The sequence below is a fragment of the Chelon labrosus genome (genome assembly GCF_963514085.1).
Source record: "Chelon labrosus genome assembly, chromosome: 17".
Classification (NCBI taxonomy): Eukaryota; Metazoa; Chordata; class Actinopteri; order Mugiliformes; family Mugilidae; genus Chelon; species Chelon labrosus.
In genome coordinates, this window is record NC_140350.1 from 412,903 (window position 1) to 436,226 (window position 23,324).

Consider the following 23,324-nt stretch of genomic DNA (forward strand, 5'->3'; position numbering starts at 1 on the left):
CGTTTACAGAAGAGAACAGGACGTGTCCTTGAACGGCGTTTCAAGGATTCAGGACTTGCTGTTCACAAGCTAGCCTACCGGGAACATCAGAAGGCCTACAGCAAGTCCCTCAGTGACACACGGTCCCGGTTCTACTCCCACATAATCAACAATAGCCCTGGTAACTCCAAGCAACTTTTTTCAACCATAAATCATCTCCTTAAACCTCAGACCCCCCCTATACTCAGATAACACGCAGGAGCGGTGTAACAGCTTCATCTCCTTTTTTAAAATGAAAGTGGAAAACATCCGCTCCTGTCTCTCCAGCCCCCCCGTCCTCCTGCCCTCCAGCCCCCCCGCTGTATCTGCTGCCCCGCCCCCGCCCCCTCTTCTCCCTAGCCCCTCTCCCCCCTCAGTTACTTCCACTGACCCTCAATCTGGGACCACCCAGCTCCTCTGCTGTTTTACGGACATCACTCAGCATGAGATTGAGGACCTCCTAAGGAAGATGAAACCCTCCACCTGTGACCTGGACCCATTTCCCTCAGCTCTGATAAAAAGTCACTCCTCTGCAATAAGTCCCATGATCACCAAAATCATCAATCAGTCCCTCCGATCCGGCCATGTCCCCACGTCTCTGAAAACTGCTGTCATTAAGCCACTACTCAAAAAGCCCAGCCTTGACCCCGAAGTACCTGCCAACTACCGCCCCATCTCCAACCTCCCTTTCCTGTCAAAGGTGTTGGAAAAGGTAGTTTCTGCCCAACTCCACAACCACCTCATAACTAACAGTCTTTATGAGAAGTTCCAGTCTGGTTTTCGCTCTGGCCACAGTACAGAAACTGCCCTGTCAGGGTCACAAATGACCTACTGATGGCGGCTGATGCTGGCTCTCCATCACTTCTCATCCTTCTTGACCTCACCGCAGCCTTTGACACCGTGGACCACCACATCCTTCTACACCGCCTCCACTCCTCCATTGGACTCTCTGACACTACCCTGGCCTGGTTCACATCATATCTCACCGACAGAACAGAGTATGTATCCCTGGGTGGTGCTAAATCGGACACACACTCTGTCACCTGTGGTGTCCCTCAAGGATCAGTCCTTGGCCCCACCCTCTTCACGCTCTACATGCTCCCCCTTGGTCATGTCATCAGCCAGCATGGAATATCTTTCCATTGCTACGCTGATGACACCCAACTTTACATCAAAACCAACCCAAACCCCTCTGCAGCCCTTTCCACACTTTCCACCTGCCTGGAGGAGATAAAGGCGTGGATGACGGCTAACTTCCTGCAACTTAACAGTTCAAAAACGGAAGCCATTCTTGTTGGCACTCCACACCAGACCCGGTCATCCACCATCACCAGCATCACCTTCTCCGGCCATGACATCCACCTCTCATCCTCAGTCACAAACCTCGGTGTCAGAATGGACCCTCACCTGACTTTTGAGGCTCACATTAAACACCTTTGCAAAACCTCCTTCTTTCACCTCAGGAATATTGCAAAACTCCGCCCCATACTCACTCTCCGTGATGCCGAAAAACTTGTCCATGCCTTTGTCTCCTCCAGGCTGGACTACTGCAACGCACTCCTCATCGGGATCCCAGGCAAGAACATCAAGCAGTTGCAGTACATCCAGAACTGTGCTGCCAGGATCCTGATGGGGGTGCGGAAGTACCACCACATCACACCCATCCTCAAATCCCTTCACTGGCTTCCTGTCCAGTACAGGATTGAATTCAAAGTTTCCCTTCTGACCCACCAGTGCCTCCATGGCACTGCCCCCGGTTACCTCAAACAACTCATCACCCCCCTTTCCTCCTCACGCCATCTCCGCACTGGACAGGCCAACCTCCTCCAGCCTCCAAGGACAAGGCTTCGAACCATGGGCGACCGCGCCTTCTGTTCAGCTGCACCCAGCCTGTGGAATACTCTTCCTGTGCATCTAAGGGCACCACAGACTGTGGACTCTTTTAAAAAAGGCCTTAAGACTCATCTTTTTATAAAAGCCTATGGCTAAAACTGCTATTTTTAATGTCTAGTTTTAAAGTCTTTATGTTGTTTTATGTGCATTGTAGCACTTTGAGGTCATTGCTTTGATGTAAAGTGCGTTATAAATAAAATGTATTATTATTATTATTATTATTATGAATTACAGTAATCCAGGCTGGAAGACACAAATGCATGAACAGGTGTTTCAGCATCACTCTGAGACAGGATGTTCCTCATTTTGATGATATTAATTAAAGAATGTCCTGGGGCCTCATGTACAAAGACTTGAGTGGATGTCCTACTAAAACGTGGGGCACACTCAGATCCAGAAGCACATTTCCTTTGTACATATCAATCAACGTGGAATTGAGCAAATTATATTTAAATTGACCCTGCACCTGAGATCCCCCTCTCTTATGGAGCTCAGTATTATTCGTATATGCAAACACCGCAATCCACGCATGATAGAATTTGCGTGCGCAAAGTCCAAATTCATGACTTGTAAATTTAATTTGCAAGCGCAAAGTCAAGATTCTTGACTTGTAAATTGGTATTATAACTGTTCGCTTAGTAACTGTTTCACTGCCAACTTCATTCACTTTCAACTAATTAGGTTTTCTTTTATTATTATTATGAGAGAAATGTTTTTTCGATTTTTCCATGTTATTAACGTATTGAGAAATTGACAATAAAGAAATCTTGAATCTTGAATAAGCAAATGTTTATTTTTTTTTAGTCATGTCAACACAGTACACACACCTGCACATTTAACAAACACTTAACAAATTTAAAAACTGTACATTTATGATTCTACACATGTCCATAAACTGGATAAATTGGATTCTCCCCACTCTCAGCACGAGTTTAAGATATGGTGCTGTCCATGCTTTCTCTTCATCCTCTTCAGTCTACCACCATCTCTACCTGGAGAGAGATGTAACCATCTTTTGATGGTCCAGTCTATTTCCTGGCCTGTGGTCCCGGATGTTAGACGGTTACGCCTTACAGCAGCTGAAACATACACACAAAGCACAAATGATTGGAAATTAACATTTTTGTGTCATTAGGTAATATGGCTACTGTAATTCTATTAAAACTGATCCTGATAATAATATTCTGGTGTCAGACCTAAAGTGTTTCCCCTACATCTACTTCTTAGTTTCGTATATCATTTCGTCAAAATGAATAAGCAAGTTTAACAGCAAAACAGTGCAGTCCATCCTTTCCTGAGCCGCATTTTAGGCTAACGCTAATAGTTAGCTAACGCTAACCGTTAGCCACATAGCTAAACGTTAGCGCCCCTTGTTACCATTCAGGCTAGACCCTAGACAGAAATTGTCTTTGTATGCCAAATGCCAACGCACTGTCTCAAACACAAACGTTATCGTAAACATAAAACTGATGCATTTCACTCACCACGTCTTTGTTGTCTGTCTCACCGGAGTGCATGGGCAGCCATCAGTACTTCATAGAGTGGGGAACGAATGTACATCGGTAAAGCAGGATCAACACCGCCACCTACTGGAATATTTTTTTTTTGGGGGGGGGGGGGGGGGACTCTCGCATGGGTTGAGACCTTCGCGTACGGATCGGATTGGAAAAATGCGAAAGGAATGTCTCAAAATTATGTAAACGGAAGCAGGGATGAATGTGCGCATTGGATGATCTGCAAACGCAGATTCAACACTTCACACACGGAAAGTAAGAGTCGCAAATGAAATTTCAAAACAGATGCAAATGCGAGAAGTGATATATTTGTACAGATTGGTATGATTTAATTTGCAAGTTTCCAAACATTTGAATAAATCATTACACCTTTGTGCAAATACCAATTTACAAATCACGAATCTTGACTTTGCGCTTGCAAATTAAATTTACATGTCACGAATTTGGACTTTGCGCTTGCAAATTCTATCATACGCGTGGATTGCGGTGTTTGCTGATTGACATGCGGATAATTCCGTCCCACACGGCCGGCATGGCTCTGCTCAGGGTCGACCAGCATTGTCACGATTGGTCAGACTAATAGTTTTCACATTTATGACAGTTTCCCGGCATCACCTCTAAATGTCGCCAAAGGATCAATATCTGTAGAAGCCAGCGTAAGCCAGCTATGGCGTTGGCGTAGGCACGTACAAGTTCCCGGAGATTTCACTCTTGATCAGTGGCGAACCGTGAGCACTACAGCTGGGCCTTCACCGTCAAGAAAAGAAATCATCACGGAAAAAGGCAACAGTACGATGAATTGAAAGGGTTTAACAACTGCAATCCTTTAATTAACGATGACAAGGATGTAACCAAATAGACCATAACATCAATAACATTCTCCGGAACAAGAAACATTCTCAACATTAACTTTAGAAAACTGGAGACCATTTAGGCTACATAGTTGAAATTAAATAAACATAGCCTACTCTAAAGACAAAATCTGAAAATATAAAATGAGGTCACCCAGAATGTCACCCCGTGACGCTGCTGACACGGACACCGAGGCTCATTTCATCACCATGGACAGCGCTATGAAATCACGCAATTTGCGCTGGGATTTTTATAGACAACCTCCGCAATAAATACAAATTCCTGAATGTCCACTTGGCCAGTAATATTAATCCCTTGAAATAATAATCAAGGTGGCTTATAACATAGGCCTTTTCTTCTTTTTTTTTTTCCTCTCTCTCTCTGTTCTGCCTGACCTTGTTGTTGTGGGCCGTAGTGTGATTACGGCACTGCTCATCTAGCTGAAGATCAACTCTTGTGTTCCCAAAAGTTTTCAAACTGACCATCACTTGCAGGTGTGCCGCAGAATCTTGATGTCGGTGGGCTGACTTTGTCAGATTTGTAAGGCTGACAAATCCGCCGCTGACCCAGGTGGATGACTTGTCACTTGTAAAAAGTAAACAACTCCAGCATTACAGCCTGTTTGTTTTGTTACAGTCCGTCATCCATGGATATCGTTGATAATTTTCGGTCTTGAAATGCCTTTCCACTTTCTTAACCTTTTCTTTTAATTCCAGTTCTGGAGTTGGTCTTCCGTTTTTTATTATTTGAAGTTTTTCTGTGAAAGGCCGCCTTGAAAAAGGCGATGCTATCAAGCTAGCCACAACGTCACTCTCGTCTGCTGCCATTTAACTCTGAGCGGTTGAGTCTATGGTTGAGTCCACTTATCTGTTTCTATGTATGATCTGATTGTCTGTACTTTCAAATTTTCAATAAAGGTTTGCATTAAATGTAAAAAAAAATCTGAGTGGTTGACTCTCAACCGCTCTCACCACTCTGCCGAGATTCCGATGTTCGGACTTCAGGAAGGCCTACAATCTTTTGTTTTTGTCCCGCCCACTTGAAATCAAACCGTGATTGGTCAATTTGCCCGTCACTCTCCAAACGAAAACACATAGCTTGGCCTTCCCCGGGATTCGTGAAGTCCTAACCAATTAATGAGTCAGCTAACCGGGCCTTGATAGAGACGGACGATTCTGATTGGATAACATGTTTTCAGGACAGTAATCCTTTCATTGCTGATGTGAACTTGACAGTAAACTTTAGAACATAGATGAGAGAAAATGTATTAAATGTATTGTATTAAATTAAATGAGATAGAAATTTAAAAAATATACATTAATTTTTATTTAATACTCCTATTTTTTGGTCCAAATTTTTTTTAGGCCTTCTCTGAAGGCGTAGAAGGCCCTGAAGGTTCAACACTGCTCTTGATACATCTGAACCTTTCCGTGAGCGAGTATGTACGGAACGTTTTTGTACACACGCAACCTTCGTACATGAGGCCCCTGATGTGCACCATATACATTAAGAAATTTGCCATTTGCCAGAGGCGTCACTAGGTTTTAAGGACAGGGGGGGCTTAGCCCCAAGGAGATGCACAGGATGTGAGCAAACGAGTGCGCGAGCACAAAGTACACAAACAGCTAGCAAAGGCTGAGAAATTATCTATTAGTTATTTTTATATCAGTCTGTTTTTTTTTTAATACAGTACAACAATAAACAAAGGTTTGCACAGTAGCAGAATGTTTACAGCATTAACTAGAAAAAAAATTGCTACAATTGCTTGGTGGGTGGAAGCGTCAAAGAATGCCATCACCCCAAAGATATGGTAAAGAGAGTGCACACTGAACTCTATAAACAACCAGGACCTTCACAGTGCATTTCAGATTAACTAGCTAGCTAAGTAGCAGCGTTCTTTTACAGCTGGAAGGTAACTTTTGACCCAAAACAACAAAGGTAAGACGTGCGCAGAGATTGTCTGTAGGGTGTAAGCCAGGTTTTTATTTGTCAAACATGGAGCATTTCATTAATTACATGGGACTTTCTGCTGTTAGCTGGGGGCTGGAGCTAACTAATTGTTAGCAGTGATGAATATTTACTTTCCTGAAAAACTTTCTTATATCCATTTGCGCATCCATCCATCCATTCATGTTCTTCTCCTAACGGTGTTCTGTTTGGCTGTGTGTGGCTGCGGGTACCGAGCTGCAAGCAAGGTCGCAGGGAAAACGTGGACTGGATTTTCAGTAATGTGGGCGTTCTGAACAAGTGGAATGGATTGGATAACAACGTACCAAAGGGGCTCTCTCTACCGTACACTACAAAGTGAAGGGGAACTGACAGATATATGATCACATTTGTCCTTAATGACAGGTTATATGATTGTTTATTTAAACTGATATGCTGGCCGCTTCATATTGAATTTGTCGGCATTTTTATTTATTTTTTTAATAAAACAACACCAAACTATTTAGGGGCGCTTAAGAATATTTTAGAGAAGACGTTTCATCACTCATCCGAGTAGCTTCTTCAGCAGAACTGAAGGCTATACTATAGGCTAACAACAGAAAGTGCTCGTGCTAAAAGTGTATTAACTTTGACCTCATCATGAGGACACACAAGTAGTTGCTCTTTAGGGTCCTCTGGAAATATTTCCATTGTCTTTTATGCTACTTGCATTGCGTGTCAGCATTTGTTGGAAATGTGAGAATTTGCATCGTGTTCGTGTTTTTGCTGGTGTTGTGAATGTGTTTGTTGTGAATATATGCCACACATGTGTTGTGAAATTGATAAAGACATTTTCTTATTTTGCTTAGGTTTTGTCCATTTTTGCATATGTGTTTTCAAGATCCAGTGCGATGAGCTCTCTCGGCAACAGTATTTTAATTAGAACTATTAAAATTGAAATATTCAGTCATAATGATGACTATTTGTACATGATATTTATGAATGAAATCCCCATTTAAAACTTCAATTCTGTCATTATTAAGCAAACACCGAGTATGTTTTAACTTTAATGTGCTGAATGTAATTGTAAATGCATCTGTAGTATCCTGTAGCGGGTCACCATTCATATGTACATTAACGTGCATGCATATGCGAGAGGAAACACATGGAGACACAGGGAAAACATGGAAACTCTGCATAGAAAGGGCACCACCGCCCAGCAGGTTAGAGCACAGAACCTCCATGCTCTTACAAGAACTGCTAAAAGTTACTTACATCGACTTAGAGCAGGGATTCCCAAAGTGTGGGGGTGTGTGTGCTGAAAAATGATGGAGAAGAAGTTATCTTCTTCTACATGCACCTAGCTTGTGGCCTCTTACATCATTAAGTTTTGCAAATATGATCAAATGGCTGAAATCAGGGAAATTGTCAGGTGGGATATCTCAAGCCAAATTTAGTGATAAAGGATATTTATGTTGTGGGTCGTGTAACATTATTGCAATTTAAGTCAAATTACTGGCGGTCTAATTTTATCTCCATAACCACTGTGTTATGATGATGGGGTTTTGTTAGCTCCACAGTCTTTTAAAGTTGCTGCAATTTTTGTTTAACGCGACTGGAAATATTATAATATTTCCCCAAACTTATCTGATTTCTTCCTCTGAGCCTGTCATCCATCCTATTTCCTCTTGAAAGTGGAAGCTTGTGAGTAACTTTGTTGCATAATATTGAAAATGTTACAGTGTTTCAGTTTAATTCAAATTCATGATTATTTTGTCATGAGTGTGTTCTGGTCATTTGAGCATGATTAAAAAAGCCGCCTTTAATATGGCTATACAAAAGATTGTTGGTGCGTCAGCCCGGTTGAGACATAGAAGGGAGTGTGCGGCCAAAAACGTTGGGGAAAAAATACTATCTGCTAGCTACTGATTACCTGCATTTTTCCAGCTATTGTACTTTTTGGTGTTTTAGCTATCTAACATCTACCACAACAACAGCGTTACATTGTTCATTCTAACCAAACACAAATTTAACTTAAAAATATACAGAATTCATATTACTTATATTAGTTAGTGCAGTTTCCAAAGCCTGCAGGAAACTCTACAGGTACTTCACCCAGCACCGTCTTGCCCCATTATTATAGTAGCTACTTAACTTATCATAAAAACAAATAATAAAAATAAATGAGATGAGAAATACATAAAATGACAGAAGCCATCTATGACGTTCAATTTCACGTTTTAGTTTGCCTCTTGTCTCAAGGAGAAGGCGGAGTTTATAGCTATTGCAGCCTAGTGGGCAGTGTTGGGAGGAACGCGTTACAAAAGTAATGTAATTACTGTAATGTATTGCTTTTTGCTGTAACGTGGTAATGTAAGGCATTCCAAAAAAAAAATTGGGTAATATTTTACTCGGTACAAAGGTCAGTAACGCGCGTTACAATGCATTTCGACCCGAAATTAAGTGGTGTTTTGTTTTTATACTATTGCCAATAACACCGCGAGATCAGCAGAGGAGAAAAATTCCACGCAAATTGTAAAACGTTTCTTCCTGTATGGCTGAAGCAGGCCCGACGTCGGACAGTACATTTTCGAGATGGACATACTCTCATTATTTTCACTGTGTTAGAGACAAAGATACGAGGAGCATAGTAGTTAAGTGCACTTTATGTGCGTAACCAAAAGATCTATCTACGTCCTATGTCGCAAAATAGCATAAGTAATCCAACAAAACATTTAGAGCGGTGCCAAGCTAACATTAAGTTAGTGAAAACAAAGCAAACTGAGGACGAAAGCAGAGACAAAGCAGTTAAAGGTCTGTTTTTAACTAAATTCTGGCTATGATTGTTCCTTGTATTGCCTTACGAGCCATCACTGCTTGTAAGACAGTAATGCAGTAGTAGTGTAATGCCTTACAATTCAGAGACAGTAATATTATAATGTAACGAATTACTTTGAAATGACAGTAACAAGTAATGTATTATGTTTTTGAAGTAACTTGCCCAACACTGCTAGTGGGGTGCAATACAGCTAGATTTGGTATCAATCCGATACAAAGTAAATACAGGGCCAGTATTTCCGATACCGATATCCATACTTTTTAGTAATTGAGGTGGTTGCATCATCAATCTGAATCAATCTAAATCTGAATTAATTTTTATAACCTTTATGTGTTGTGTTGTTAGTTGTCTTTTGGCTTATTAATCAGCATACAACACAAAATTATCACTTAAGAACAAATGAAACATATTGTTTGTAAGAGTGCTCAGAAAGTATAATATAATTCAGAGGAGAACGTGAGCCTGCTCTGCTCTGTGACAGCAGCAGCATTTAGACAAACACAGATCAGGTCGCCTTTTTACTGAAACTGCTGCAGTCGTAAAAGATAGAAACTGAAACTTAAGTATCGATCTTATTATATTAGTATCGATATTAATCGATACTAATATAATGATTGATCCGCCCAGCACTACTGCAGCCAGCCACCGGGGTGAGATCGTCATGCTTTGATTCACTTAAAGGAAGATGTCACGACGTCAAACATTGCGTGCGCACACATTCGTACTTAAAGACTAAACTTTTATTGACAAGATAAATCGTGTTGCTTTGATTCGTGTAAGGTATAACTCAAAAAATAAGTAAATAAAAAATACAGTGAGCATGTGAACGTTGTCAGTGAAACTTTTTGCAGGCCAACAAAATCAATGACAAAACAATGCAGTATACCTGAGGACCACCTCTACCCTCCATCTTAATTACAAGTTTAAGATGCAGCTAAAATAAGCTATTCGGAGAACATCCAGCATGCAGTGAAGACTACCCTTTTTACTATCCAAGTTTCCTTTATCAGCAGTTTCAGACAACAATTTGGTCACGTAATGTCACACCACCCACAAATATGAAGCCAGCATGAGTGACATGAGGTTCAGATTAAAGACAAACTCTTTCCGAAGCTGTAAACAACGTTTCGTTATGGTAAAAAGAAAATGGCCCAAACACTTGTGGGGAATGTTAGGGAGCGATTGGTATACTGCTACACAGTGTAACCTTTTTTTTTTCACGGTAGCCTATGTCAGAAAACGCCGTTTTACCTTTCTGTAGAGATTTACGTAATCCTTGAAGTCAGTGAAATCATCCCTTTCTTTCTTCCTTTCGGGACTGAAGCGATTCCTCTGGGTGCTCTAACTCGTTTTAGAGTAATAAAACAAGCTTGCGTCGCTCAGTCGTGGGTGTCGACGCGGATTTTGATCCATTGTCGGCGAAAAGGAATGTGTTCACGGACACCAAGTTTTCGTCCTTAACCACAAACTTCATGTTTAACAGTAAAGACAGAAGGGGCAGGAAGCTCCCGCCTGCCCTGCAATGGGAGAGGAATGTCCAACCCCCTCCCCCTCGAAACACCCTCCTTCATTTAATGGAAACTCAATGAAAAAGTTTTGTGGGGCAGAAAAAGTCCCTCCCCATCCTCTTTTCTCCAGTTTGTCTTTTAGTCAAATGAATCAAATTCCTCTTTACACACCAGTGACTAGCCAACTGAAATTCAAAATAATATGCACAACTACAGATTAAGTAGGAGTAGCATACTAGGTAAAGCAAAAAAAATAAATAAATCACAGGCCAAATGTGAAAGAAAATTGTGTGCTAATGTAATATAGCACAATGTCAGTATTCTAAACAAGAGCTTAGTGTTAACAACTCTGTGTAGCTGATGTGCAAAGGGGTTTTGTGCATTTGAGCACCTCTGTTGGGTTTAAGAGCTGTTGAAAATCCAGGAATTTCAAACTTTTCTGTTGCTCCAGAATTACACTATTTGGTCAAATGTATGCAACTATAACACACTAATTGAAACCCCAGCCAACTACAACCATTTTTGATTGCCAAAGTGAGTGTAATCTGACACACATACATGTTTTCAGCGGCTCTCACAGTGAGAGTTACATGAGTACATAGAGGGTTTTGTGTGAGGATTATGTGGGCTAGCAATAGGTTACAAACAAGGAGATCATTTCTGACAGATAGGCAATAGACATTGCAGCCGGTGGTGTTTCTTAAAAGACAAAAGATAACTTGATACTAGCTAGATTGCCTGCCAGTCTGAGCCAATCCAGACAGAGTAAGTTAAAGCAGTTAGTTTCCACATACACAAGATACGATACAATACGATAAGATAAGATGAGATAAGACTTTATTTATCCCCGTAGGGAAATTAGGGTGTTACAGCGGCAGGGAATAACAGTGCAAGATACAAAACAAAAAAGATACAAAAAAAATAGAATAAGGTAGACAAGAGAAACTATATAGGTTCCAGGGGGTGCATATAACAGACTCTCTGAGCTGGTCCAAACACACTGGAACCCTTGTAAAGAGGTTTCAGCAGCGTATGCACTTTCTGCGTCGGATAAAACTCACCCCCTCCCATTCTCACCACCTTCTACAGAGGTACTATAGAGAGCATACTGACCAGCTGGATCTCTGTCTGCTCAATTCAATTCAATTCAATTTTATTTATATAGCGTCAATAACAATACAAATCGTCTCAAGACGCTTTACAAAAACCCGGCCTGAAACCCCCAGAGCAAGCCTGAAGGCAACGGTGGCAAGGAAAAACTCCCTTTTAACAGGAAGAAACCTCGAGCAGAACCCAGCTCATATGGAGGGACCCATCTGCCTAAGGCCAGCCGGGTACAGACAGAAGAAAGAGAGAAGAGAACAGCAAAGAGAGAAGAGAACAGCAAGATAAACATACATCTGTCATAGATACACATATCTCAGTGCTCAGGGGCCTGTAGTACCTCCGACTGGAAGTTCCTACAGAGGGTGGTGAGGACAGCGGAGAAAATCATCGGGACTTCACTTCCTCCCATCCAGGACATGGCAAAGAAACGCTGTCTGACAAGGGCCCAAAACATCACCTCAGACCCCTCACACCCCAACCATGGATGAATGGCTAATTAATTTTTACGGCGTGCAACGAACTCCAAACCTAATATTTTGTGACGTATATACCCAAACTTAATCAAACTTCATGTCACTGATAATAATATGATTATGTAACAGCACCCCAACTTTGTGACCCTTGGTCTCTATGGGGCGCTACAAAAGCAACATTTCAATATCTTAAATATTGCAATAGCTAACTTCATGAAATCTGGCATTTGGCATCTGTAAAATATTGTGTAGATGCCCATCAAGTTGCGTGACATTACGTCAACAGGGGGTGCTACCGGTGACATGGACACATTCCGTCCATCACTCTCCTTCTCTGCTGCTGAAACCCTCATTCACGCCTTCATCACTTCCAGAATTGACTACTGCAACAGCATCCTCTATGGCACACCATCCAAAACTTTAAATAAACTACAGTACATCCATAATTCTGCTGCACGTCTGCTCACCCACACCCGCACCTGTGATCACATCACTCCTGTCCTCCAGAAACTCCACTGGCTCCCAGTTCCACAGCGTATTCAGTTTAAAATCCTCCTCCTCACACACAAAGCCCTCCATAACCAGGTTCCTTCCTATCTCACTGACCTGCTCCATCGCCACAATTCATCCCGCAGCCTCCGTTCATCTGACGCAAACCTCCTTACTCCACCACTCAGGACCAAGCACCGAACCTGGGGCGACAGAGCCTTCTCTGCAGCTGCCCCCTCCCTCTGGAACTCTCTCCCCAAACTCATCCGCGACTGTACCGACCCTCCTACCTTCAAATCTCTGACAAAAACACACCTTTTTAAAATTGCTTTTAATGTTTAGCTCAGTCTATTGTGTTTTTAGTGTTCTATTTCACATTGTTTTACTGATTTGATGTTCTTTTTATGTAAAGTGTCTGAGTATCTTGAAAAGTGCTTTTTTAAAAAAATAAAATGTATTATTATTATTATTATTTCATATGACTTTAAGGCCTAGAAGTTGAACTTGAAGAGGACTGAGGTGTCATCAGCTCAAAACTCCCATGTCAGCCATCCAGAGAAATCAGCTCATGAGCCAGACAAGCACTGCCCCATCCATAACAAGCCCCATCCCCTGGGTGAACTTGAAAAATTCATCCAATCATTTTTTATTTTATTTTATTTTTTTTTGGGGGGGGGGGGTTTCTTTGGGGGGCAGCTAGTTACAGTAGCTCTGAGAGTTTCGCCGTGTTTTTGTGTATTTTCGTGCTGTCTCGTGTCATTTTTGTCGCCAACCTCAGTCGGACTTTCAATCCTATGGATGTGCATCAGGCGAGGTTTGGAATATGTGTATTTTTAATTCTTTGTCTGCTAAATACGGCATCCGGAGACCCCTTCAGCCAGGGCTCCATTGTTTACACCCGGGATCAGCTGTTAGCACTGTGCAACACGAAGGTGCTCCCAGGACAACGACCGGAGATCACAGTGGAATTAAGGAGAAGGAGACGGGGCTCCAGAGCTGGTATGAAGCGCTAGGAGAAGAACAGACGGTATAAACCATGCGTACCGTCTGTTATTATGGGGAACGTGAGAGGAGGAGGAGAGAGGAAGATGGAGGAGCTGACAGCGCTAACCCGGCTGCAAAGGGAGTACTGGCAGTGTAGCATCATGTGATTTCATATCGTGAGAGCGGACAGGAAGGCAAAGGAGAGCGGTAAGAAGAAAGGAGGGGGCATTGCTATGTTTGTAAACAACAGATGGTGTAACCCAGGACACATCAGGGTAAAGGAGCAGCTCTGTAACAGGGACATTGAGCTGCTAGCTGTTAGCATGCGGCCGTACCACCTCCCGAGGGAGTTCTCGCACATCATCGCGATAACGATGTACATCCCCCCCTCTGCCGACGTCGCTGCAGCCTGCGAGCTCCTACACACTGTTGTATCGCAGCTCCAGACATCGCACCCCCAGGTACTGCTACTTATCTCCGGGGACTTCAAACACGCCTCCCTGTCCTCCACTCTCCCCACATTCACCCAGTATGTTAAATGCAACACCAGAGACAATAGGACACTGGACTTGCTGTATGCAAACACCAAGGATGCATACAGCTCCTCCCCCCTCCCCCTACTGGGTCGTTCTGGCCACAACCTGGTCCATCTGCTCCCTACCTACATACCTATGGTAAACAAACAACCACCCACCAAAAGGTATGTGAGGAGATGGACTGAGGAGGCCAGTATGGCGCTGAGGGACTGTTTTAACACCACAGACTAGGATGTGCTCTGCAGGCCACATGGGGGTCTTCCCCCAAATCGACAGTCTGACAACCTGCATCACAGACTACATCAATTTCTGCGTGGAGAACACGGTACCTATGAAGAAGGTACGGTGCTTCTCCAACAACAAACCCTGGGTGACCCCGGAACTAAAAACCCTGCTGAAGGAGAAAAAGAGGGTTTTTAAAACTGGGAACAAAGAGGAGCTGAAGAGGGTGCAGAAGGAGCTTAAGAGAGAGATAAGGAGGGGCAAAGACAGCTACAGGAGGAAGCTGGAGGAGCGCCTTCAGGGAAACAACACCAGAGAGGTCTGGAGAGGCCTGAAAACCATCTCTGGACACGGGAAGGACAGTGGAAGGGGCCCAGAAGCGGGAGACCGTGAATGGGCCAATGAACTGAACCTGTTCTTCAATAGGTTTGACTGTGCTCCTGCCTCCTCCCCCACCCACCACAGCCCAGACCAAAGGACACCCATAAACCACCCCCTATCCCCAACCCCCCACAACATCTCCACCCCCGAGAACATCTCTGGACTGTCACCAGCAACACACCTCCTCCCACTACACTCTGCTGGGGTGATCCATTCACCTCAACCCCCACCTAACACAACAGGGGTTTCTTCACACCACCCCTCCAGCTTCTCCATAACAACAGACCAGGTGAGGAGGGAGCTAAGGAGGATCAAACCAAGGAAGGCTACTGGCCCTGATGGCATCAGCTCCAGACTCCTCAAGGACTGTGCAGATCAACTCTGTGGGATTTTTCTGCACATCTTCAACTTGTGGAAAACATCCTGCGTGGTTCCAGTTCCCAAGACTGCGCGTCCCAGTGAGCTGAACCACTTCAGCCCAGTAGTCTTGACTTCTCATCTGATGAAGACCATGGAGAGGATCATCCTGGGCCACCTCCGTCATCTGGTGAACAACAACATGGACCCACTGCAGTTCGCCTATCGTCCAGGCATAGGTGTGGAAGACGCTGTCATCTACAGTTGAGGCCGAAATTATTAGCCCCCCTATGGAAATTTGATTCTTTTGAAAATATTTCCCAAGTGCTGTGAAACAGAGCAAAGAATTTTTAACACACGTCTTTCAAACATCCGCCTTTTATTTTGGATGCTTACATTATTTTACTTTCCACACAGAAATTAAATTATTTCACAAAAAACAAAAATTACCAAGGTCAAAATTATTAGCCCCCCTGATGTTAATTGTCAGTTGTGTATCCTTTTTGCTGGATAACAGCCTGTAGTTCTTTGTTGTAGTTTTAAACAAGTCCCTGACACGTCTCCTGAGGAATACCAGCCCATTCTTCTTTGGCAAATCTCTGAAGCTCTTCCAGATTTGATGGCATTCTGGCATGGACCTTGGTCTTTAGTTCACCCCACAGATTTTCTACAGGATTCAAGTCAGGGCTTTGTGCAGGCCATTCAATTACATTCACTTTGGTCTTCTGGAGGTAGTTCTTCACCAGGAGTGACGTGTGTTTTGGGTCGTTGTCGTATTGGAAGACAAAGCGATGACCCAGACCCAGTTTTGCTGCTGACTGCTTGACATTTTCTTTAAAAATCTTCACATATCCTTCTTTCTTCATGATTCCTTCCACCTTGACCAGATTCCCAGTTCCAGATGCACTAAAGCATCCCCACTGGATAATACTCCTTCCACCGTGTTTCACTGTGTTTCACTGTGTTTCACCCTTCTTTCTCCAAACATAAGCAATGTCTCTGTGGCCAAAGAGCTCTCGTTTCGTCTCATCTGACCAAAGGACATGCTTCCAGTATGCATCATCTTTGTCCAGGTTGTCCTTAGCATACTTCAGTCTGCCTTTAAGGTCTATTCTGCAGAAGGGGAGTTTTTCTTGGTCTGCAACCTCGCAGTCCATTCCTGTGCAGAACTCTAGTGATTGTCTTCTTTGAGACTACAATTCCCGGCAAGGCTAAGTCATTCCCTAGTGTCTTGGTGGTTGTTCTGGGGTCTTTAGACACATCTTTCTTTCCAGGGTCTTTGAAATACTTCGCTTCCTACCTCTGCCAGGCTTGTTCCGTACAATGTGGCTCTCTTTTAATTTCTTGATGATGGTTCTCACTCCACTTCTTGACACTTGGAAACGCTGTGATAATTTTGTGTATCCTTCTCCTGCTTTGTGAGCATCAACAGTTCTCTTTCGCAAGTCTAAACTGATTTATTTTGTTTTTGGGACGATGCTTCCTCAAGTGCCAGCCAAAACCCTTACTAGAGGATTTATACTGTGTGTAAATTGGGAGATAACTCTTAATTTTAACTTGATTTTACAAGCTTTGAGCATCACAAAGTCAAAGCACATCATTGCACAACAGTGGTTTGTGCTATGGCTAAATAAAATGGTCAGTTCTTAAGGGGGCTAATAATATTGACCGTGGTAATTTTTTATTTTTTTGAACAATTGTGTTATTATGTGCAAATTGAAGTAATTTATGCTTTCTAAAGAAAACTAGTATGTTTAGAAATGCTATGTTGAAAATTCCATGCTCTACTAAAAAAGCACTTGGGAAAATTTTGAAAAAAAAATTGATTTCATAGGGGGGCTAATAATTTCGGCCTCAACTGTACCTGCTGCACAGATGTCTTTCTCACCTAGAGAACACCAGTAGTACTGTGAGAGTCATGTTCTTTGACTTCTCCAGTGCTTTCAACACCATCCAACCATCACTGCTCAGGGGGAAGCTGGAAGGAGCTGGAGTTAACAGTAGCCTGGCTGCATGGACCACCGACTACCTCTCCAACAGGCCGCAGTATGTGAGGCTTCACGACTGTGTGTCTGATGTGGTAGTCTGCAGCACAGGGGCGCCGCAGGGTACTGTGCTCTCTCCCTTCCTCTTCACCCTGTACACATCGGACTTCAGACACAACACGTACAGCTGCCACCTCCAGAAGTTTTCTGATGATACAGCCATTGTCGGGCGTGTATCTCAGGGAAACGATCTGGAGTACCTGGAGGTCATCACCAGCTTTGTGGACTGGTGTGCTCTGAACCACCTGCATATCAATGCCAGCAAGAAAAAGGAGGTGCTGATCGACTTCAGTAGGAAACCACAGCTGACCGCACCGGTGAACATCCAGGGCTTGGACATCGAGGTCGTGGAGGATTACAAGTACCTGGGTGTTCACCTCAACAATAAACTGGACTGGACACACAACACAAACGCCCTGTACAAGAAGGGCCAAAGTCGTCTCCACCTGCTTAGACAACTGAGGTCCTTTGGAGTGTGCAGGGCACTGCTCAGGACTTTTTATGACTCTGTGGTGGCTTCTGCCATCCTATATGCAGTTGTTTGCTGGAGCAGTGGGAGCTCAGAGAGGGACAGGAAGAGACTGAACAAACTGGTCAGACGGGCCGGCTCTGTCCTGGACTGCTCTCTAGAGAACAGGCTGCTTTAAAACTTACTGCAGTCCTAAATAAGGTGTTAGATTGGCTAACTAGTAGCTGTCTGACTCTCAATGTAAGTAAAACTGTTGCTATGTATTTCTCTAAAAAGAGAAATGCACAGCAACAACCTGACATCTTGGTCAAAGGAGAGGTGATTAAAATTGTTGACAACTTTAAATACCTGGGCATAATCATTGATTCCAATCTAAATTTTAAAAAGCATATTAAGAAGATATCTAGAACTGTTAGAGCGAGTTTGATTACTTTTAGACATATTACACATCAATTACCCTTACATGCTGCTAAATTGTTTGTGCATTCAATGATTTTCTGCCATTTGTCATATTGTGCTACAAGTTGGTCTCAGGCAGGGGTGACCACTCTGAAACCCTTGTACTCTCTATACAAACAGGCTGTGAAAGTGCTTGATAAAAAACCAAGAAATTATCATCACTGTACTATTATAAAAAAACATAGCCTGTTAACATTTGACAGTTTTATTTGGTTCTCTGACATGTGCCTGATGTACAAATTGACCCATGATCTTGCACCACCACCACTTAAGCAATGTGTGTCATTCTGTAGAGACAATGTTAGGGCATCTAGGGCTGCAATGAGAGGTGACTGTTACACTACATTTAAAAAGACCACTTTTGGCCAATCAGCATTTTCATATCAAGCAACTAGAAAATGGAACTCAATCCCACTCCATATCAGAGACTCTTCAAGTTTTAAAAGTTTTAAAAAGTTTTTGAAGACATGGCTGAAAGACAATCAAGCTTGTGATCATTGATCTTTGTTTTTCTTTTTGTTTTTCTTTTAGTTTTTCTTATACTTGTAATGTTAATCCTGTTGTCTTTTCATCTTGTCTGTGTCTGTGTTTTTACTGCGCTTGAACATCCTGCCCAGGGACTACAGGTGTAAATTAGCTATTTAGCTAACCCTGGTATAGAAGCTATTCTATGCATGGTCCCTGTCAAACAAAACCAATAAACTAAACTAAACTAGACTCCATCGAGGAGGTGGGTGAGAGGAGGATGTTAGCCAAGCTGACATCAATCATGGACAACCCCTCTCACCCACTGCATCATACTGTAGGAGACCTAAGCAGCTCCTTCAGCAGCAGACTGCTGCATCCACGATGCAAGACGGAATGCTACCGCAGGTCCTTCATTCCAGCTGCCATCAGGCTGTACAACACCAGCCTGAGTCAATACAAACTGTACTTTTGCACAAATGAATCTGCTTTTTTTGCACTGCCTTTTTGCACAAACCACTACTTCACCAACTCATAGCTTTTTTCTTCTACTACTACTTTTTTCTTTAAGCAACTATTTATTTGTAAAGTTTACTCCACCACTACACTGTAGAATGTCTTTATATTTCTAGTTCTTTCTCTCCATATTTTGTCAGAGTATTGTTATTTCTTGTATATTTTTTGTGTATTTTTCAAAATTTTTGTATTTGTGTTTTTTTGGTAACTTTTTCCCTGTCGAAGTTGTCACTGTTTTCTGTATATATATATTTTTTTTTTTATTTATTTTTTTTATCAAATTCCATGCTACTGTGACAAGGAAATTTCCCATACGTGGGATTAATAAACATATCTTATCTTATCTTATCTTATCTTATAATATGCTTGCGTACAATCATGCCGAGTTTCGTGAAATTCGGCCTGTAGGGGGCGCTACAACCACTGCATGTTTATATCTCACAAACCACTTGTCAGCCAAAGGATTCGTCCGCAGACACTTTGCTAGCCTGGCGTAGCCATACTCAATTCTCGTCAGAATGTGAGTCTGGTACCGCTCCATAGGGCTGTGATTATGGGGCGTGTTTCAACCGAACCAGGAAAAAAAATGCCTCTGCACTCAATTGGATAGACCTGTAACCAATCAGAGCAACGGAGTGTGCGACGCATGTTGTGTCCCATCTTCTTAGCGACCATTGGAGCCAGCTTGTTTGACTGTCCGTTAAATAAAGTTTGAAAAAAAAAAAAAAAAAACATCGGCGCCAGCCGATAAATTAAACTTTTGCCGAATCCCGTAGGAAGGACGGCAAAAACATCTTTCCGATTAACAAATGCCTTGATCGCATTTATCTGTTCCTCTTTTAAAATTAATGCGCTGTCGATATCTTCTAGAACAGACTCGATGGCAGAATCTACACATCTCAGTTCTCCAGCGGCAGCCATCTTTGTTGTAAACAAATTCAACCCAAGCGCTCTTTGGTGACGTGGTTACGTTACTGTTGATCATCTGTCCATCATCGTATAAAGCCCGCCCTGAGAATCTGATTGGTTCGAACAGCTTCTGTTCGAGCATAATTGCACCTTAACGGAGCGACACCAGACCGAACTTCCAGACCAAAAAATGTTGTGGGCGGGACTAAGTTCGGCTGGCACCCAGGCTAACACTTTGCCTCCTTTCAGGCCGTGTCCGACCTGCTTATGCCTCTGCGTCCCGCTCGGGGATGACTTCGCCACACCATGGACCCTATTCTGTCCTGGCGGTTGTGTCCGTTACAAAGCACTGACAGATAGCTAACGAGAATAAAATGAAGAGCGGGACTTTTCTTCCATGAAACTTTACTTGAACTAATTTCACATCTTTTCCATCTCTCACTTTCATTCCATTCAGATCCGTAAAACTACAAAGACATGTCCGGGGGAGTGCGTTGAGTTGTTTTAGATGTCTTCACCCGCTGTGTAAACGTCCTTTTACTATTCTGTCCCGGCAATTGTGTCCGTTACAAAGCACTGACAGATAGCTAACGAGAATAAAATGAAGAGCGGGACTTTTCTTCCATGAAACTTTACTTGAACTAATTTCACTTCTTTTCCATCTCTCACTTTCATTCCATTCAGATCCGTAAAACTACAAAGACATAAAAATACAGAAAGTCACTAAGTGACGCCTCTTTAAGCTGTCAGACATATTCACATGAATGTAAACGACAGTTAACAGATTTAACGATCTCATACATAACGGTATTTGGTTGCTAGGTTACTAGGTAGCAATACACAGAGTGGCTAGACATGCCATGCTAACACACAAGTACTCATACATTAAAACGAACATTTTGTTACTTATTATCTTTAGAAATGTTACGCTGTAACAGTTATGTAACTCTTTCATAACTATCAGTATCTCATTCTTTTAACACTTATTATTTTTACACGTATTCAGTCCAAGGATCAAACGAGGAAACAGCTGGTGCACGCATCTCATCAAACTGACGAGTAACTGACAGGCAATGGCTACTTTACAACGGAATACATGTAGCGGTAGTACCGAATTCTAGCACCAGGTGTCACCATAGGAACATAAACATAACAGAAAAATAACAATTACACAGGAGTCAAAACAACAGTTATTACACTTTTTGTTCTTTGTTACTGTGCACTCACGGCTCATGTGTCCTGCACGTCCACACCTGTAACACTTGATGCTGTGTTCATCACGTGGTGACTGATTTTGAGTTTTGGAGAATCTGGGTCTCACATGTTTATCTCTGTCTTTGTCACGTTTCTTTTCCACGGCATTAACTGTTAATTTCTCCATCCTTTCTGCCCGGTAATCTGCTGTCTCCATCACTCTTGCAATTTCTTAGAGCACTGGGAGTTTTAAGTCCTTTTCCCGTAGCAGCCGTCTGCGCAGCATGTTTGACGAGCATTTGTCAATCACTTGATCACGTATGAAATCGTCTCTGTTGTCCCCAAACTCACATGTAGCTGCTAGCTTCTGTAATCTACACACAAAATTGTCTACGGACTCTCCTTGCATTTGTTCTGCTTGTCTGAACACGTCTTTCATAGGGGATATTTTTCTGTGGTGTAAAATAAGCATTCAACTTGTTTACTGCACCGTCATAGTCAGCCTCGTCTGCCGTTTCATCCATAGTGAAGAATATGTCTTGGACCTCAGCTCCTGCTAGGTGTAGCAACAAACCTCTTTTCCGTGAGTTGTCTCGAATTCCCGACGCCACTAAATAGAGTTTAAAACTATTTAGACACTTTTGCCAGCGGACGCCGACATTAGCTGGGTCGTTCGAAACATCAAAATAAGTTATTGCCAGAAGCGCTATGCTAACTCCGTTCACTTCTCCTCTTCCTCCTGGTCAGATTAAACTTCATGCAGTAACCGGTTTTCTTTTCCTCCGTGTTCCGTTTTAGATCCTCATCGCCATTTGTAATGTTTCCTTACTTCTGTTTAACATTAATAATCAGGCTCCAGTCAGACAGTCATTACCATGCTTCTTTATTCGCATCTCACTCACTCCTATACATTTCACGTACCACTGACGTCATCACGCATATATCTGTGTTCCCAGACACTACACCTAGAAACAAAATTCTTTCTCCCTCTGATTCCTTACATAGCCCTGGTTCTACTCGACTAGGCCACGCCCATTTCCGCCTGTCATTTTTTCCCCGCCATTTTGAAACAAATGTACCTCAAAGCAAAATCAACTCATCCTAGCCCGTTCATCCAATTCTCACCAAACTTGGCATGTATCATTTATGGACAGAGATGAGGTAAAAACATCAAAAGAATTTTAGGAGGGTTATTGATTACAAAGTTAATGGCTAATTAATTTTTTACATCATGGCACCCCTTAGCAAAAAGTAGTTTATTCAAGTGTACTACAAGTATACTTATTTTATACTAAAATTTAGGCAGTATACTTGAAGTTTACTTTTTATATACTATATTTCATATACTTAAGAATAGTATAGTGAAGTATACTTAGCTTATACTGAAAAGTATAAAGAAAAGTCTAAGACTAAGTATATATATACTAAGACTTACACTTATACTTTAAGACTAAAGCTTATACTTGTACTTTGGTATACTTTTTACTACTTTCTGCCACAAAGTACTTAGTATATCTTAGTCCAAGTATATAATAAGATCAAGTCATTGACTTGTGCATATATTTAATTTAGCAGAATAAAAATGTTTTTCCACTACACAATTTCTTTGTGGTATTACCCGTTAGAAACTCAAGATCATATAGTGCTGGACTTTAAAAGTTTACAGTAAATGGTATGTGTGTTCACTAGCATTATCTTTATGTACCTTAAAAATATACACAACAACAGAAACATTGACTTGACTTTATTGATCAAGTTCTGGTCATGTTTCAACAAGAACACATTTAGTTTTAATCATGTCAGGCCAGACAGCATTAACAGTTTCGTTAGTTTTATCCTCATATATAAAGTACTTTGTACAGTGAATCTTTACATACAGTTTATTAACTTATAGTTTAAGTTTATAAAACGATGACTGAAATTGTGCAGGTGGTTTACTGTAGCTTTTGCCTTGTGCTGACAATGCTGTCATTCGTCTACACTTGGGTTAGACTCGAGGATAGGTCAAAATGTACCACAATTAAGATAATCTGTCCGTTAGATGGTATGAATGCACTCAACTATTACAGCAAACCTCTAACTACATGTACAGTAAACTACATGTGTGCACTGTTGACACGTTTTGAGGGTGTCACTGGAAGCCCTCTGATGAATATTATATAAATCAG

General features: G+C 42.2%; 1 protein-coding gene across 1 annotated transcript in view; it reads right to left on the reverse strand.

The window, feature by feature from the left end:
• amot (angiomotin) overlaps nt 1-11,183 on the reverse strand; it is a 56,378-nt gene extending 45,195 nt beyond the window's left edge. Inside the window, exon 1 of the mRNA XM_084564748.1 lies at nt 10,294-11,183. The gene's annotated coding sequence lies outside the window, so the exon portion shown is untranslated. The remainder of the gene's footprint in view (nt 1-10,293) is intronic.
• Nucleotides 11,184-23,324: the final 12,141 nt, after the last annotated feature.